The sequence below is a fragment of the Lonchura striata genome, chromosome 1 (genome assembly GCF_050655825.1).
Source record: "Lonchura striata isolate lonStrDom1 chromosome 1, ASM5065582v1, whole genome shotgun sequence".
Taxonomy (NCBI): Eukaryota; Metazoa; Chordata; class Aves; order Passeriformes; family Estrildidae; genus Lonchura; species Lonchura striata.
Window position 1 is genome coordinate 10,536,024 of NC_140703.1, and position 18,227 is coordinate 10,554,250.

Sequence of the window (18,227 nt, forward strand, 5' to 3'; positions counted from 1 at the left end):
TGTGAGAGCTGAGTTACTCACAGACTAGGAAGAGGAAGCAGATCAATCCTGAAGAAAAGAGGATTTTTCTCTCTCCCACCCCCTTGCTGTGACCATGTTACCTCCAGGGAGTTTATGGAAGTGCTGTCTGTCACCTTACCTCATTCATTGTCCTTCTCCAGGGATGGGGAGCATCAGCTGCTGACCTTCATGTGAGAAGCAGGCCTGTGAAAGCAGAAGGAGATAAAGCTTTTTGGCCTCCCTGTAGCAGCCCTGGCCAGCAGCTCTTCCTCTAGAAGTGGGCAAGCAACAAGAGCCAGTGGCCACATGCTCCCCTCTGCCTCCCATGGGCATCAAAAGCACCTCTCACTGACTCAGCTTGCCCATTGGAAAAGTTAATTCCCACCTCCTGGAGAAAGGCATCCTTTAAGAAGTGTTTTTTTCACTCATTTTAATATCTCTCAGCACTGATGTAGGGATATCTGCTAAAAACTGGGAGAAACCATTTCACCATTTATATCCTAAAGCAGATCTTGACTCTGAGCCAGCAGGGAATGAGACTGAATCTGTTTCTGTGTTCTGCCCAAGAAACACTGGAAGTATTTTGGGACACCAATTATGTTTCAGTGCATCAAAGCAGTGCTAAAATTTTGCAAAATGTAGCTCCCTCTGGTGATGTGCAATAAAATAGGTGCTAGGAGGCAACAGCAGAAGACATAAAATTCTTACTCTGCCAATTCCAATTTCAGAAGCTATTTGCTTACAGCAGCAAAGGCTCATTTTGATGTGTAAGAAGTTTGATATATTTTATGCAGAATTGCTTATAGTGTCTCTTAAAATCTCCAAAATCTGTCAAAATTAGTTGGCATTTGATCAGAGCAGAGTTAGTTCTTCAAAATTAGGATGCTGTTAAGAAACCTGATGTCTTGTCTTATTGCATCTTTTTAAAACTTTAGAAAATAAGATATCTAGATAATAAAATCCTCTTTAGCTGATTTCCTGAATAGTTTTCAGTGAATATTGGAGAATACCTCTGAGAGAATGATGTGATTATACACAAAGTAGACCAAAAGCAGGGGAAAATATAATTAACACAGATTTTATTTGCAGTGGGTGTCTAAACTAAAGTTTTTATGTTGTAGAAATGCTGAAGTTTTGGAATTAATAATGCTGGATTTGTTAAAATCTACTGGTATTTCATTGGTATCAGCTATGCAAAATGATCAAGTTTCATTCTTGGCATCATCAGTGAAATTATGTTATTAAATCCTGAAGAGTGAATAAGCAAAATTAAATTATATGTAGTTCTTTATCAATAGTTTTTGATTGAATTTGATCAGTTTACAGGTATTACTATTGCTTTTCTGACAGTCAGGTCTACAGTCTTGAGGTAACCTTAAGGTTATATCTGGTTAAAACTATCCTGTACACAGAACATTTTAGCCTCTCACTTGACCTGAGGTATCAACTGGAAAGAAATTGAAGTTTCAAGTGAATTTCTAATGAATAAAACAGATTAATTTTAAGAAGAGTGATAAATTCTGGGTTTTTCCATAGGTGGAGTTAGTTGTGGGCTTTTTTTTTTATTTCTGATATTTGCTATACTGAAGTTGTTAGTGTATGCTAAAGGCTATCTTTCAATGCAGAAAATTTAAATAGACAAAAAGAAAGAAAGACAAATAAAAGTAAGGATGGAGTTGGCATTAATTACTAACTCAGGTGTAGTCATCTTTGGTACATGAGTCTAAGTTAAGTGAAATTAATCTTATTTATGTAAAAAAATGAGAAGGACTTAAACTGAATATGGAACAGATGTTCACTGATGCCAAATTTATTTTGGTTTAGCTTGAAAAATTCTTACAGTACCTAGTCTAGTGATTTAATATTTGCCCATTTCTTTGGTTTCCAGTGTCTGTCTTTTTAATTTCTTGTGAAAGCATACTACAGTATCTATTTTCACAGGAGGCACATATTTTCTTTTCTCATATGAAAATATATTGTAGTATATTTCCCGTAGATCAAAAGGGAAAACTATATACTTTTTAGTAATTAGAGATGCTGTTTACTTTGAGTAAGCAGATAAGGTATTTAAAATATGAAAAGCATGTCCACATTATAATACTGTTTTGGCTGAACTGTGGGATCTATTAGATTACCTGTATAATTTCCATTGACACTTATGCATATTGAAGGAGTAATCAGAACATTCTTGTTAGAGAAATATTATCATATAACTGAAATAATGCATGATTAGATGACCACACTATTTCAGCAACGTGTCAGGCATAGGAATTAAGGTCACTTCTTATTTACTTCAGGTCACTTATTTTAACTACATTGTCCAGGGTTTTTTTTTCCTGTATGTGGTTGGTACAGAAATGCTTTGAAACAATCTTTCAGATGCCATCATAATTTTTCAGTTTTATGTTGGAGGAAGGACACCTACAAATATTAGAAGATACAAATTTAAGTGTAGGGAAAATGGGTAGATTTCAGTCTCACTCCTGATGCTGGATTTTAGAAAAAGCTCAGTTGCAATTTTTGTTCCATATAATTAACTTTTGTGACTTGAATATTAAGGTTTTTTGTTCATAAGCTGTTTGGGGAGGGGGCTGGGAGGGGGTTGGGGATTTGAACTGGATTTTTTTCAATTTAAAAGATAATCATAGGACATACGTCATGTCAAATTAAGCACACTAGGAAGTCTGTGGACTATGAAGTCTCTCTTATTGTCATATTGCACAGAGGTTCTGCTACTTACAATTATTTTGTTCTTTTTGAGACTAGGGATCTACAAAAAGTACTGGAAAATATTAAGCCTCCCTCCATATCTGGCCAAAATGTTCACTGAGCAATGAAGGAGAGAAATTGGCACCAAAGATTTCTTGTGTCACTCCATGATTTTCCAAGAAACAAAATATCAGGTTTCCAGTGATGCTTTTATCAATTTTCTCTCATTTCCCAGCTGAAAACCATAATGTGTTGGTGCTGTAAAAAGAAATTTAAGTAGCATATAAATAATATTTAATATATATATTCATATATAATATATATAATATAAATATTAATCTTTCTTTTGTGGAACTCTTTCCCCATATTCAAAGAAGGCTTGTGCCCTCTCACTTGAATTTTATCTTTTCTGTTTGAAAACTCTTGCTGATGACTACCCACAGATGAGCAGGCTGCTCACAGAGGTCATGGACAAGAGTTGTAGTGCTTCGAGCATAAGCTCCTCAGTGGGGTTGTGAGATTAAAGTTATAGTCTGTCTCCAAGAAGACCATTATCATTATAAAGTAACACACACCATTAAAGAGAAGCATTATCATTACGAGGTAACACGCCATTAGACAGCATCTTCAGCTGCACAGCCCATCGAGGAGGGCAACTCGTAATGTGACAGCTCTCCAGAGTGACATCAGTCAGTCTGCCAGTGGCTTTCAGCAGGGCTTACTCGTGTCTCAGGAATTCCTCTTGTCATCCTTTCTTAGCCACAAGTTGTGGAATAGAAGGAGTTGCTTCGGGATAAGCCCCAGGGCTCGTTGAAAAATAAAGTTCCCACCGGAGTTGGAGTATTCCTTTAAGCAGAATTCCTGCTCAGTTGGAAAGGGTTCAGACTTGTCCCCTCTGTGCCAAGGTGACCAGCTGGAGAGAGAAATATTTCAGGTGGCTCCACATTGCCTGGGGATTTCAAAAGGTGCCCACACTATGGTAGAAAATAGGCAGGCAGGGAACATATGAGCCTACTGCTATGGGAAAAATTTGTTACGCCATGCAATGGATACACCTGGCTTTCCTATTTGTGCCATCAGGGAATGAATTATCCTGATTTACAATGGGCTGGGGAGGAAAGTACATCTGTACTACCCATAGAAATTGTGTTTTCCTGCTGAAATAGGAAAACGTAAGAAGGTCATACCTCTATATTTTAGGAGTCAAAATCAGTGATTGTTGGATTGGATCCAAACGCACTTAGTTTTCTCTTTTGGCTATATAATCCTGTCCTCCTCTCTGCAGGGCTACTGAATCAGAGATAATTTTGTTGTCTGTCATAGATAAAGTAAGAATTTATCTTGCCAATCTGTTTCCATGGCCATTCTCATTATACTATATTCACAATAAAATATGTGTAAGGTATTATTTTGCACCAATATGCTGTTCTTCATTAAAACAGTGTACTTTATATTCCTAAAATACATTCTTCTGGCTTGTGTCTTTTCATAAATTCTAGTATGTAAAATATTTTTAGCTGTTCTTTACAAAGAACCATGTTTTTGTTAGTGAAGTAATTAATTTTCTGTTTCCAGGCATATTTTCTGGGAAGATAGCTCAGAAAAGTTCCAAACTTCTATTCTAGAATATGTTTTTAGGAGCCACCAGGGGGTGCATTTTCCACAGTGTTTTCCACAGCACACTTTAATTGGTGCTCTAATTAAGTATGTGAATAGAAATAGTCTGTAACAAATATATTATTTTAGAATTACCATTCAGGAAACAGAACAAAATGTACCCATTAAATCATCAGGCTATCCCTTTTTAATTATTCCATCTAAATTTTTACAATAATACAACGCCAGTTAAAATATTTTCTTTTCTTCTTTTCTTCCTTTTTGCATCCAATGGCTTAAAATGTCTTCCCTTTGTAACATGGCATGAATACATGACCATAATATTTATAACATCTTTACTTTAGCCCCTTTGCAGTATATATGAATAGTGAATGGGACTGAACAAATAATCCTTTAACAAGGATCCCCTGGAATGCAGGTGGAACCACAAATATCTCAGTCATCCTTATGGATAATCTGACATTTCTTCTCCCCTTTAGAGTGTCAAAATTGAGATCCAGTTCACAATCAGGATGTGGTAGGTGCACTGGGATGAGCAAGAGTCTGTGGAAACAGACAAGCTATGTCATCTTCACACCAACCCCAAATCCTGCAGTGACCAGAGATGTGGAGTCAAGCCTGCTGAGGGAAAATCTCCACAAATATACAATTATTTATTCTTGACTTTGGTTTTACCTTTTGGGAGCACTGTGACCTCTGGAACCAGGTCTTATTTTCTAATTATAACCTAAACCAGGTTTATTTTCTAATTATAAAGCAAACCAGTTTCAGTAGCAAAATCCAGACTTTCTTTCCATTTTCCATCACATTTGCGTAATTATACAGAGGTTTTAGTACTTGTATTTGTGCTTTTCAAGACACTTCAGTAATAGGCATGAATTTCCCTTCCACATCAGATTAAGATAAGGTCATATTAACTGCACAGCAAAATGTGTCACTAGGCATCCATTGAACAAATCCTGGGGCATGGAAATGTAGGCAAAGTAAAATGATACAGTCCTGGAACAGCTCACTTTTCCTTCCTTGGAAGATGCTTGGCAGAATGCATTTCTGCCACCCACATTAGTGCTGCTGAGGCACCCCTGAGAAGGTCAGAGAAAGCAATGGGGATGTCTTTGTGGAAGCCATTCCCACATCCATATGGAAGATGAGAGGTCCTTGCTGCACTCAGCAAAGATGAGGCACATTTACTCTGCACGGGAGATCTTCTCACCTCTGGAGCTATAAACAGGGGTGTGGAATTAGCAACCAATATGTTTCTGTGTCGCTGTGTGTGCAATGACTCTCTGTAATGGTTCCATTTGCTGGATGACATGTACTTAACTCTATTTTGAGCAGCACACGTTCTCCAGAGGTCATTGGGAATGTAACTTTTGGACACAGTCACTCCTTACATGTTTTCTCCTGAAGATTTACTTTTAACATATTTCTGAGTTTGGTGTTTCCTCTTATTCACTTGAGAGTTTTTTACAACATAATATTTTGGCTACTAGGTTTGATTACTAGGTTTTTTATCAACATAGAAATATAAAGTTTAGCACTCCCAATGACTTCAATGTCATTTGAAACAATTTGTAATACAAATAATTCTCACTAGTAAATCCCAATGGTACTATATTCTTTTACAAGATAGCTCTCCTAATCTCTGATTTAACTGATAATTTCTGATGTATGTCTAAAGACAGCATTACTGCTGATGATTTTGAATTCTGTGATGTTGATAAGAGCATCTTTAATTTAAGGAATGAGAGGAGGAATTTAACAGTGACTGCATAATCTCTGCATCTAGTTTAGGATGCAAGAGAAAATGAGTGTAAGAGGTAAAAAAAAAATTACTAAAAATTACAAAATGTACTAGATCAATAGCTGGATAAGTAAAACAGAGTGTTGTAGTACTCTGCCTATTTCCTCTAGAAAAATGAACCAGAAAAACTTATCACTAGGTTTTGATCAAAGCCTAAAAACAAAAGGCCAAAACTTGAACCCAGGATGAAGGATTTCACATGGGATCAGAAGAGTGAGTGAACTTGTGGCTGGGATCTGCTGAGAATGAGAGCTTGTCTTTCTCATTTGTCATTGCACTTTTCTGTTGGTGTCTGGTCCTCACATGGTAGGCAGTAAAGGAATAGGGGCAAAGTAAAAGACAAAAATCCCCAAGTAATGGATCTTAGCTGGGTTCTGTTTGTTCCAAGAAGAGATTTCAGCTCTGATAGCCAGAAAAATCAGATTTGCCCCATTGTGTTGTATGGTAAGGCTGTCTTTAGGGAAAATAAGGTTTCATGTGCTGTTAAGGAAGAGAGAAATGAGGAAATGTGTTTGAGTAAAAAAATCCTACATCATTATTGACTGTGGAGTAGTGAGAAGGATGAATAAAAGGATGAATAAAAGGATAAGAAACATAGAAGGATGAATAAAATAGAAGCACTTCTAGTCAAGATTGCTTTGGGAAAGCACAATGGCAGGAAAGCTTTTGGTGTTTCTCAGAGGACAGATCTCAATATAGATATGATTAATCTGTAATGTTATTAATCAGATAAATATTGGGAAACATTTCATTCCAATACATCAGTAAAATATCTTGACTTTCCTGAAATACACTGTATCCTCCAACTATTAAAAGAAATGATAACACAATTAAGCTTGCAAATGGCAGCCAACAGATTTCTTCACTTAAATTATCGATCAGTTCTATAGGTTTTATTTTAAAAATATTTTACTTTCTATAACTGTTGCCACAGTGGTATATAATTGAGCAGTCATTATTTCATTCATCCAAAATTAAATGGAAGGATAAATATTTTCAGAGAGACAAAGTTTGAAAAATGGAGGAAATTAACTTCTGCAAGCAGATGGACCGTGGAGACACATGAAAGCAAAGAGACCTGCTGGTTGCATATCAGTGTAGTTAAGGTTCTGGAAAAAAAAGAGATTAAAATATATGAAATACAAAACATTAGGGGGGAAAGATTGTAAAAGTTGTATAAATGTGTTATATAAAATTATTTTATAAATGGAGTTCTAATGCATGTTTTATTTGGATTCACTAAAGCATTTGATATGAAGTAATTAGTGAAGCATGAAAAGACAGGGTTTAGCAGAATGGCTGTAAAGCAGTTAGAAACTGAATGAAAGCCAAATAATAATGGGTAAATTAGGAAAATCAGACATTCATTAGCAGGATTCTTCGGGAGTTAGGATAGGCATTATTTAATATTTTCAGTATTAAAAATAAGAATTTACTGGCAAGTTTTGCTGTTGACAAAGTTATTACATGGAAAAACTTTCATGAACTGTGATAAGAAGGAAATATCAGAGGAAGGGAAGTTTTTGGTTCCTCTGAGCATCACCAGGATGTTTGAACTATCAAAATTATGTGGCCCTGAGAATGAGACCCTAGGATGGGTAAATATTTATCATATTGCTAACAGAGACAGGAACTCTTGAGATCATTCAGGGCACTGGTGGGCTCTCACTGGAACATGGTGTACAGTCCTCTTCACCCAGGTTTAGAAAACCTAGACTGGGGGAGATGCAAAGTAAAGCTGCTACAGTAACTAAAGATCACAAATACTGTAAGATGAGAAGATGAAAATTATTGTCTTAGGAAATTGTGAAAAAAATAGAAAAGGGGTCTTTACAATTGCTCTCTATAACTGGCTCAGCAGGAAAAAAATGGGAAAAGTGGGAAAAGAGCTCAGGGAAAATATCACTAGAGAAGTCGTTAGGTAGAAAATGATGTCAGATAAATGTATGTTGAAAATAAAGAAGTTTTTAAGTGGCAGAGTCATGAGATGCTGAAAAAATAGTCTCCCATTGGGAGTCACGGGGGCAAAAAGTTAATTAGTTTTAAGATGGAGTTTAATCCTATTTTTAAACAGACTCTATGTGATGGCCACCTGCAATAACAGGGGATTGGACTTTGTTCTGCAAGTTTTCTGCACTAGCCAGGTTCCAGCAGTTCTGTCATGAGTCTTCCAGTACCTTGGCAATTTTTTTTAAGTCTCTAAGGGCTTATAGCAATGTGAAAATCTATTCCTTCAGTAACTGCCTTCTTGAAATTACTACAGTGAACTTGAAAATGTGAACTTCAAGGGTTCAATACCTAAGAAAAAAATAAAGCCCCATTTACATATATTTTAATACTTGCAAGATTTATTGCACCAATATCTAGGAGCTGGAGACAGTGAATTGAAGAACCTGAATGCTAATCCTTTATTGACTATCAAATACTGTCTATGACATCTATGTTTAGACTGGGTATTTCAGAACTCAAACTTCATTTGACCTCTACTATTTTTTAATGTGGACTCAATTCACCTTTAATCTTAAAATCCCTGTCAAAACCAACATGTATTGCACTGTAAACTATTTATACCTTGATCTTGTTCTTGAAAAAAACATAGATGGGTCATGCCTGGTGTATTCCAGTGAAAAATGTCTATGGATGATCAATGATTTCAATAGGGCAGCTGGCAAGGAAATTAACACCTATGCATCTGTATGCAGAATTATGACCCTGATTTGGGAGCTCATGTGAGCTCTGGGTGATGTGAATGCTCAGGGAAGGATATTTTGGGAAGGATGGCTGTGAACCAGATCAAGGATCCTCTTTTTTTCAAACCTGGAAACTGTTTGCAAATGCAGTGAACTACTTTTCCACAGTGCCTAAGATATTTTCTTGGCTTGCTAAATTGAAAATGCTGTGCTCTGATGCGTTTCAAGCCTCGTAAGTGATGTGCAATTGGTACCATATTGAAATGCCTTTTAAAAATCCAATCAAAATAATTGATTTTTCATAGACAGAGCTCAGCTTGTCATTGAGTTGCATTCCTCACAAAACCCTCAGAAATGTAGCATGCCAATAAAATAGACAGAATGATTACAAAATCACTATTAGTTTTGGTTGTGATGTATGCTTTGGCATCCTGACATTGAAACATTTTATTTTCTTCCAAGACTGAAGTACCAAGAAAGAACATTATTTTGCAGCTTCCCACTAAACCCCCAAAAGTGAATAGGTAAAATTCCAGACTTCAGTGAGTTCCCTTTCCTAACTGTGATTCATCTGCAAATAGCAGTAAAATATTAAAACAACATTCTAGGCAGATATATAGTTATACAAATCCAACCATATTTTAAAAATTTAAAGTAGAATTTATGTTTTAAAGATAAACAGATTTAAGGTAAAGCAGTAATTGCAATTTCAGTGGCTTTGGGAGGATGTCTTTGGTTTAGATTTTTTTTAAATCTGTTTCAGCTCTATGAGAGAGAAATGCAGACAAATAACAGAAGTTTTGCATATGCTAAAGAATGGATTCATAGCAGATGAAAATCAATGTAGATCCACTGAAACCAATGAAGCTTTTCAAGATCAAAAAATCAGAGAGAAGCAAAATTTGGCCTATTATTTTTATGGCTTTTCAAAATGGGCTTTCATAGACAGCTCAGTTTTCCATCTCTTTTTTTTTTTTTTTTTCAATAGACCCCATCAATTCACAGATGGTTTGCAGACATGCTAGATAATAAAAGTGCATTTTTTATTAAATAAGCGTGGCTACAAAAACAGCATTGAGATATTACCAAACGATACTTAAGGCTTGCAGCCCAAACCTGTTACACGACAACACAAAATAACTCACACAGATGTAAAAGAGGAAAAAAATAGGACTAAAAGAGAGGATTTTATTTTCTGACTCCACTATATATAGAATAGTAAAAGTGACAGTGGACTGGAGGGTGAAATTGCCACCTCTCCAACCACACTGGTCAGACCAACAGTCCATCAGTTCTCTCCACCCACAAAAAAGAATGCAAAACAATCATTATTTACATGAACAGTGTTAGAAGATTCAGTAGAAAAAAAACTTTTAGAAGAACTTTAAAACTCTCAAAAAAACAAAACAACACAAACCAGCCTTGCACATCAGAGCCTTCCTGATTTTGGAGGTTCACAAAGCAGACACACAAGACTCTGCTGTGTGGGCCAAGTTCCAAAGATTAATACTGAATATTAAAACAGCTTATTAAAACACTTAGCTACTGTTTTCTGAAGTATGACCACCCACACTTGGTTGTTTGTTTTATATCAAAATCTGATTTTTTCACTCATATGAAGTACACAAAGCTACAGAGGGTAATAAAAGTGTGATCAAGGTGTCTGTATCCTTTGTGATAAATGGACTTTATAAGCATTCCTATTATGTGGATTTTTATAAATTTAAATCAGATAAATGTCAGTTCATTCCCATTATAGACCGTTATTTTTAGATTTAGCAGTTACTTGTATGCCCTTTAGTACAGGAAAAGTATCTTAGAGGTTTGCTGGGTGTTTTTTAAGTTGAAAAGTTTAATTAATTCTTCTTTCTCAAAAAAAAAAACACCCCAAAACACCAAAAAAGGCAAGATAAAAAATCACAAGAGAATATTACTATTGAACTATTTAAGACAATGATATATAATATTTAATATTAGCGGCAAAGTAGATTGAATTGTAAGAAGATCCATATAAAGTCAAGCCAGCAATAATTTTCTATGTTTTAAAATCAGCTGAAGTCAAATAGATTATTGCCTCCAGTGGGGCCAGTGAAGTTGTATCATGAGATTATGGCAGTAGACAGCAAATTCTCTGAATAGAGAAATTTAAGGGATAGAAGTTTCAATTATTTATCAGCTTAGATAATGTACATGATTTTTGAGAATCAGAGATCAGTTTGGCACAGAGAAGAGGCTGCCTCAGATTCCTAAAAACTGATAAAAAAATGTGATGCTAGAGCCACATCCTGAGGTCAGGGACATGGTTACTCCTCAAGATTTTAGGTGAGCTCTGAGCCCTGTGTTCACCCTGCATCCTCTTTTTCACCTCTCTTAGGAGGGAGGCACTCAGCACACTGTTTAGCTTCCATTTTTTTTCTTCCACAACTGTTTTGATTTAGTTCTGAAATGCTCTGAAAGCTGCAGAACAAAAGCAGATTTTGAGTCTGGGGAGAGCTCTAAGGTTTGTAAGATTTTAATCATCCATCTCACTAGCATGTGTTCCAGTGAAAGAACATACAAATGGAGCTTGCTGAATAATGTCTAGGATCAGCTGCCCTTTTCCAGCAGGAATTCACTTAATGCACAGAAGAATGAATTTTCAGCATGAAGTTTACAGTCACACTGACAGTGTCATTGTCATTTTACTTCATTCTTTTTTCTTTTTTTTTTTTTAAGTTAATAAAAACACAAGGAAGAGAAGGTGGAGCATTCACTGATTATAGCTAGGAAAAAAATAATTGAATCAAGTTACAAAAGGATTGTGTATCCCACGAGACAGTCCTCCTCCTGCCTCATTGTATTAATTACTTTCTCCATAAGGAATGCCAAACAAAGACCATAGGAAAAAGAATCAGTCCTTCTGTTTTGATTGGGATATATTTCAATCCTAGCAGGATATTGTCATACCTATCTTTTATTTGTAAAAGCTGGCAGTCATTTCAGATATTGCCAGTACAGCACACAAACACATGCAAGAATTACTGTTAGATATTAACTGTGTGTATTGAATGCTTCATTGCATCTATTTAAGAGTCTCATGAGAAAAATCTCAGCCTATGCACAGAAATGACATGTGTTGCCACCACCACAGCTGCTACAGTATTTTCACACTTTAGTGTGCTGTCTCATGGCAATCAGAAAACTATTATTTTGTGTAAGAAATAAGGAAAACTTAATATGGTGGGTTTTGTTAGCCTCGGCACTTTGTAAAAAATCAAACCCCACACCCTAATCCCTGCAATCTACTTCCAAATAAAATCAGCCAGCTCTGCATTCTCTGCTGCCTGTTTCCCAGAATATCACTCCTTCTCACTTGACAAAAACACTGCCTTTGGCTTTTTGTGAGAGTGGAGTATAAGATGTTGTGAAATCTGGGATCCAAATGATACAGAACCAGATTTGCCAATGCAATGCCAAGTTACCATGTTTAACATACATGCTTGGAATATGTTTTCACAAATAAACTTAAAGAAATGCCCAAGCAAAAGTTGCTTTAACTGTTTTTCCACTGTAACTAGATGCTCTGACATCCCCAAAGAAGGTCTGACACGGTGATGTTGCCATTGAGGCTTTATCTCCCTCAAAATGTGTTATAGTGTGTTTAATATTTAGATTTCAAAAGAATGAGCATCATAAAGGCATGTACCCTGCTGTATTTTTGGTATTCTTACAAAAATAAAATCTTTGTTGCTTCAGGATCTGGTAGTGAGAATAGAAATTGAGCTGATGGTCTGAGGAACAGGATCCTTTCCACAAAGCAGAGACACAATGTCTGTGTTACTTGTTCTCAGTGCAGTGGGTCATAGCTGTTAATCTGCACATGGCACCTTCCCAGGTAGGAAGCTAAATGCATCTCTGCTCCCACCCCTATTCCCAAAGCACTGGAACCTGGCACCAAAATTCTGGTGTGTGTGCAGCAGCCTCCCTGCCCCTTGTCTCCCTTGTTAGAGCCAATCTTGGTTGGAAGCTGATTTTCATTCAGAAAGGGTTTGGGATTTCCCTTGGTTGTAGCAAGCTACGAATTTTCTGTGTGAATATTGAAAGAGTCTGTTTTGTATTCTGCTGTGCAGAGCATCAATAAACCACACTGAGAGCAGGAGGGTCTGGAAATGTTCACACAATTAGTGAGAGCAGCATGGGGCAGCTCTTGGTGGGGACTAGAAAAGGACACAAAACACGCCACAAAAGAGTTAAAAAGGAATGGAAAACCTTCACTGCCTCTGGGTAGACAGAAGAGAAGTTACAAACAACATATTTTTAGCCAGAAGAAAGTAGCAGATGTTCCTGGGACAGCACAGAGAGCGTCTGGAGTGCCTGTAGTGATTGCAGTATAGATTCTTCAGTTTTAACTTCATCTGAGGTAGTTTAGTATAAGGAGTTAAAATCTTGACATGACTTTCATCAATGAGAAAGATATAAAGCTGCATTTTTAACTATGTATCTTAAAAAAAATATAAAAGATTGCCGGTTTTGGATTTTGTCTTAGGAAGCGTTTGGAATATGCTGCTTTTCCACTCCAATCTTTTCTATCTGTAACAACCAAATGCCTTCATTACCAAAATGGAAATACCAGTGCCCAGAGGGTTTATGGTATCCAGATTTTGTGTGAAAATATGTGCCCACAGCCAACTAATAGAGCACTGGGGCCATTTCTCATTTCTTTTATTTTTCAAAGCCAAAGAGAAATATACACTGCTCTTTGTACATGTGGCCCAGTCCAACTTAGAATTTGCAGGTTGGAATGCTTTAATAAGCAGTGTTGTGGATCACAGATTCTGTGCCTTGAAAAAATGGAATGAGAGCCTAGGTTTTTCAGGGAGATGGTTCTTACTGCAATGGAAAGTGATAAACTCAGCCAGGTGTACATGCTGCATAGAGTGCTAGAAAATCAGAAACACAAATGATACTGTGGTGTTACTCTATGAATATGAGTGAGGGGAAAAAAGCCACTACAGAAGGCAAAGTCTGAAAGACAGGGTGTTGTACATCCTTGGACCTTTAACAGATGTTTTCCAGCCACCACTTCTCACTCCAGATACTGTTAAGAAAATAGAGTCTTTACACACAATCTTAGCCTGCCATGCTTGTCAGGACTCTTCCCACAGGTGCAAACTGCTTTTCATGGCCTGTTCTACAAAAGATTTGAAAGAAATTTAGGGCACTGCTGTCAGAATTAGATATGGGGTTTGAAAGAGCCTCAGGTACAGCAATAAAGATGAGGCTTGATGGAGCTGTTACAGCATCTGACTTGATGTAGCCTTATGCTAATGCCTTTTGTCTTCATCTGTCCAGCATTATTACTACAGTGCTGTATGATTAAACCAACAGAATCTTTAATTAAAGAATAGGAAATCCACAGATCATTCCACATATTACAGTGGTACAAATTTAGTAGTTATCTTATTACTGCTGTTGCTTCTTCTTAATATGTCTCTTAAAAAATATTATCAGGAAAATAATTATTTTCCATGTACAGTGCACCAAGTCTGGTTTCCCTTGGTAAATTCACATGCATAGCAGCTACCTACTGACTTAGAAACCAGCTATATGAAATCATGTTAAAATCTTTTAACTATTGGCAAAACACAATCAACTGCTTTTAAGGTTTGAAATTTCTATATCATGAGCTTATAAACATAGCAGAGGAATCACTGATTATTTACCAAGGAGAAGCTTATTATTAGTCTTGTCAAGATGACAACTTCATTAATTATCTAGTGGCCTTGTTGATAATTTCATTTTGTCATATGAATAATTTAAAACTTTGATACATACAGTAATTTTCGTGAAAGGCCTTCATATTGGTCAGCTTGTCAGACACACAAAGACTTAAAGTCCAAATTAAATACCCAGTGTCCTTCCCAATTTCAGGGAAATTATTTGAAACACTGTTGCTTCCTTAATTTCTAATCCTGCTGCAACAGTCTAGAAGAAATTACTACATAAAATGTCTTCATAAGCAAAATTTTCAATTAGCTTTATATTTTATTTCATTTACATTTTTGTGGCACAAATAATATTTCTATGTGCTACTTCCCATCTCTGCCTTATGGTAAGGCATGTTGAAGAATTACGAGCAAAGCACTAAGGGACAAGCAATAGAGGAGATAATAAAGCATTAACTGTTGGAACGTAGATCCAAATTCCCAGTCTAAAAAGAAACAGACACATGACTAATATAATTTTATTACTACTTCTATGAGATGGAATTGCTGAGGACCAACCTAAATGACGTTTCAAACATGAGCTATGGTTTTGAATTACTGCCTTTGAACAGCATTCATATTTTTTTATTATGCTGCTTTTATTTTTGTGTTGGGTACTGATATGTTCCTTACCTCCATGGTGTGTGAAGATGGAAACACTCCTACATTTTACCTTGGTGCCATGTCATTGACATACAACTGAGTAAAAAGAAAAAGTATTCTTGCTAAATTTGCAGTGTATTTAGAACCAGAGATTGTTTTCAAAAGTTGATGAATAGGATCAAAGTTTTCCAACTAGGTCTCTTATCCAAATTGAGCACAATATGTATTTAGGAAATAATTAAATGCACTCAGAATGTCCATTCAGAATTTTAATGAATATTCACATGCTTAGCATAAAAACTGAATGTTTTCTACAAAACTCTTTCCTTAGTGAGTTTTAGCTCTGATGATCTCTTATGGATCAGCTTCTTCAAAAGTCCTGCATTCCTCTGTGTAGGAATGGGCAGCCAAGGGGTTGGTGAATAACTTTTAACTAACAAGGGAAAATTTTTCAAAAGTTATAAATAGGAAGCAAACAATTGCAATACAAAAATCAGATTTATTTTTTATTTATCCATAGAAATAAGTCAAAAATATTGCAAGAGGACTAAGTCATCTAGAAATGCAACATGCAAATACAGCAGTTAAAAAATTTCTTGTATGTTCCATGGCATCAGGTGGAGAAAAGCATCAGCACTTCCTTGGAATAAGCTCTGAGACTCTGCACTTGGTTGCCTTCCAATGCAAGGACACACTGATTTCCTCTCATGATGCTCACCCAGATTCTCTCTCAGAGAATTAAGTCTCTTTTGACAGAGATCAGCATTTAAGGGACACCCCACAGACACACACTTATTTCTGAAGTTGTTCTCAATTAGTGAAGCACCCTTCAAATACTTTGGAGAGACTTTGATATTTTATTTCTATCTTCCATTTTGCCTAATGTGCTTTTAATAGCAATCTTCATCAGATACTAATGACTTCTGGATTTTTCTGTATTGAGTATAATGGGTAATTACCTCAAATTATTCATATTTGAGATAACAGTTGGGCCCCAATGATACCCCTATAGAGAAAGGGAAGGTACATACACACAACTAAAATGCTTGAGGTAGCTCAAGGGAGATCAGCAGGTCTAGGAGCCAAACCTAGCAAAGTATACATTCTAGTCAGGAGAAACAGAAAATATTTGTGGAAGGTTTCTTAAAGTAGCACTTTTTTTTTTTTCCCCCTCACAGATCATCCATACTGTTAGGATGGATTTTGTACCACGTACAGGAGAGTTATCTTTAACCTGCTGGAGCTCTGGGTACACCCTCTCAATTGACAAGAGGTTAACTGAGAGGGGGTGCCCAGAGTTAACATCTTGGTTAACATCACCTGTGATTTTCACAGGAATATTATTTAAGCCTTTGTGCCTTGGGTTTTCATGTATGTCAGTGAGATCAGAACTTGGGCTAGGCTGATCTCCCTCCAGCAGGAAGTAAGTACAAAACTCTACTAACTCACTATGCTCAATTCAGTAAACATATTTGGTATTGAGAATATTGATTTACGTGCGACGCGCATGTGGTCAGATCAATTTCTTCCCTGGGAAAGAGACTTGATAATTTGAATTTGCCTTTTCACTTCCTGAAAGGTCTGACAGTGCATCTACTATTTTGCAGGTTTTGTTCTCTTACAGCAAATATGCTTCCAGGGTCACTTAGCAATTTATTGTCTCTGAAATGGAATTTATGCAATTAGTACTGGAGGTGCATGGGAAAACACAGGCTCTGGCTTGTTTTTTTTTTTTTTCCTTTCAGGTGTTCTGTGGTTGAAAATGCTTTCACTCTTGTCCTAGCAAAAAATTTTGGAGCCTTTTGTAATGCCAGTCACTAAGCTGTCAAGCAGTCTTGATGACAATTATTATCATTCCTCTTACTTTATCAGCTGCTAACACTTGGATCACAGGAATTGCTGCTGTCCCTCTTAAGGAATGTATTGCAGCTGTGCCATTGGTCTAGGGTGGGAATTCATCCTTGTTATCTGAGTGCTAATTAATTCAATTTTTAATGTCCTACTACATATGCAGACGAGTGTTCAGGTAGGTGATGGTTGATAATTACTTTGAGGAAGATGAGGTGCAAAAGGAAATGGTGTTTATCAGTGTGAAATAAGTTCTGGAAGCAGATCCTGTTACATACATGATGCAATATATTTGTGGGGATGTTACAAATGGGGTGTGTGACTTCATGCAATTTGACCCTTAGTGTAAGATTCAAAATATTCCTTTCCAAAGCTATATAAATAATGCAAAACCCTACTTTATTTTTTTTTATATATATTTTGTACTTTGGTCAACTTTAACTTTTTGAGAATAGGAACACCTTTTATTGTTCATGAGGTTGGAGAAGCAGAACTCTACTTATCTTGGCATACCATGCACATAAAAGTATTTGTTTACAAGTAAACACAGCTTTCCTATGTCTTTTTTTTTAATATGGAAAAGAGATTAAAATTTTTTGATTACTGACATAAGATACAGTTTCAATGGAAAACTTTCATACCACTTTTGTCTCTGGATAATTTTGGATTTTGTAATTAAACTGCAAAGAAGGCAAATACTAGGAACCATTCAATTTGGCTGATCAAGATTAGGTAATGAATAAAGAAAGAAATCATCAAAGCAAACTGTTTACAAACACTGATTTTGAAAAGTCAGAAGTATGCTTAATGAAGTGTTTCACTGCAGTAAATTCCAATGATTTCTCTGTTTTGTTTTTTACAACATTCTGAGCTGTAACACAGAATTCAAGAGAAGATTGAAAACATGTACTACCTAATTAAAATAGGAAATTAGTAAACCAAAAACCTAGGTCCAGAATCTGAATAATTTTAAATATTTGAGAAATAAAATTATGTAAACTGAAGTGTTTAAGTATTTCCAAAGTTTTCAGAGGAGCAATTTTCACATTTGGAATTCATGTACCAAGGAATGATGGATGCTATTTTTTTCTCTTCTGGTATTTGAAACTTGTTTTTTTTAGATGCATGTGTGAGCATGGATAGTTTTTCTAGAGTACTCCAAGAGAGGAGAGTTTTTACATGGGACCACACAAATCCCCCAGACCACTGCTA

General features: G+C 36.2%; 1 protein-coding gene and 1 long non-coding RNA gene across 15 annotated transcripts in view; one reads left to right on the forward strand and one right to left on the reverse strand.

The window, feature by feature from the left end:
• The window catches only part of ROBO2 (roundabout guidance receptor 2), a 1,020,426-nt gene that overhangs the window by 311,830 nt on the left and 690,369 nt on the right, over positions 1-18,227 (forward strand). The gene's annotated exons all lie outside the window — the stretch shown is intronic.
• The window catches only part of LOC110471624 (uncharacterized), a 53,391-nt gene that overhangs the window by 18,489 nt on the left and 16,675 nt on the right, over positions 1-18,227 (reverse strand). For both annotated transcript variants that reach the window (XR_004148828.3, XR_014957983.1), the window contains exon 2: positions 140-204. This is a non-coding gene — a long non-coding RNA (uncharacterized LOC110471624). The remainder of the gene's footprint in view (positions 1-139; positions 205-18,227) is intronic.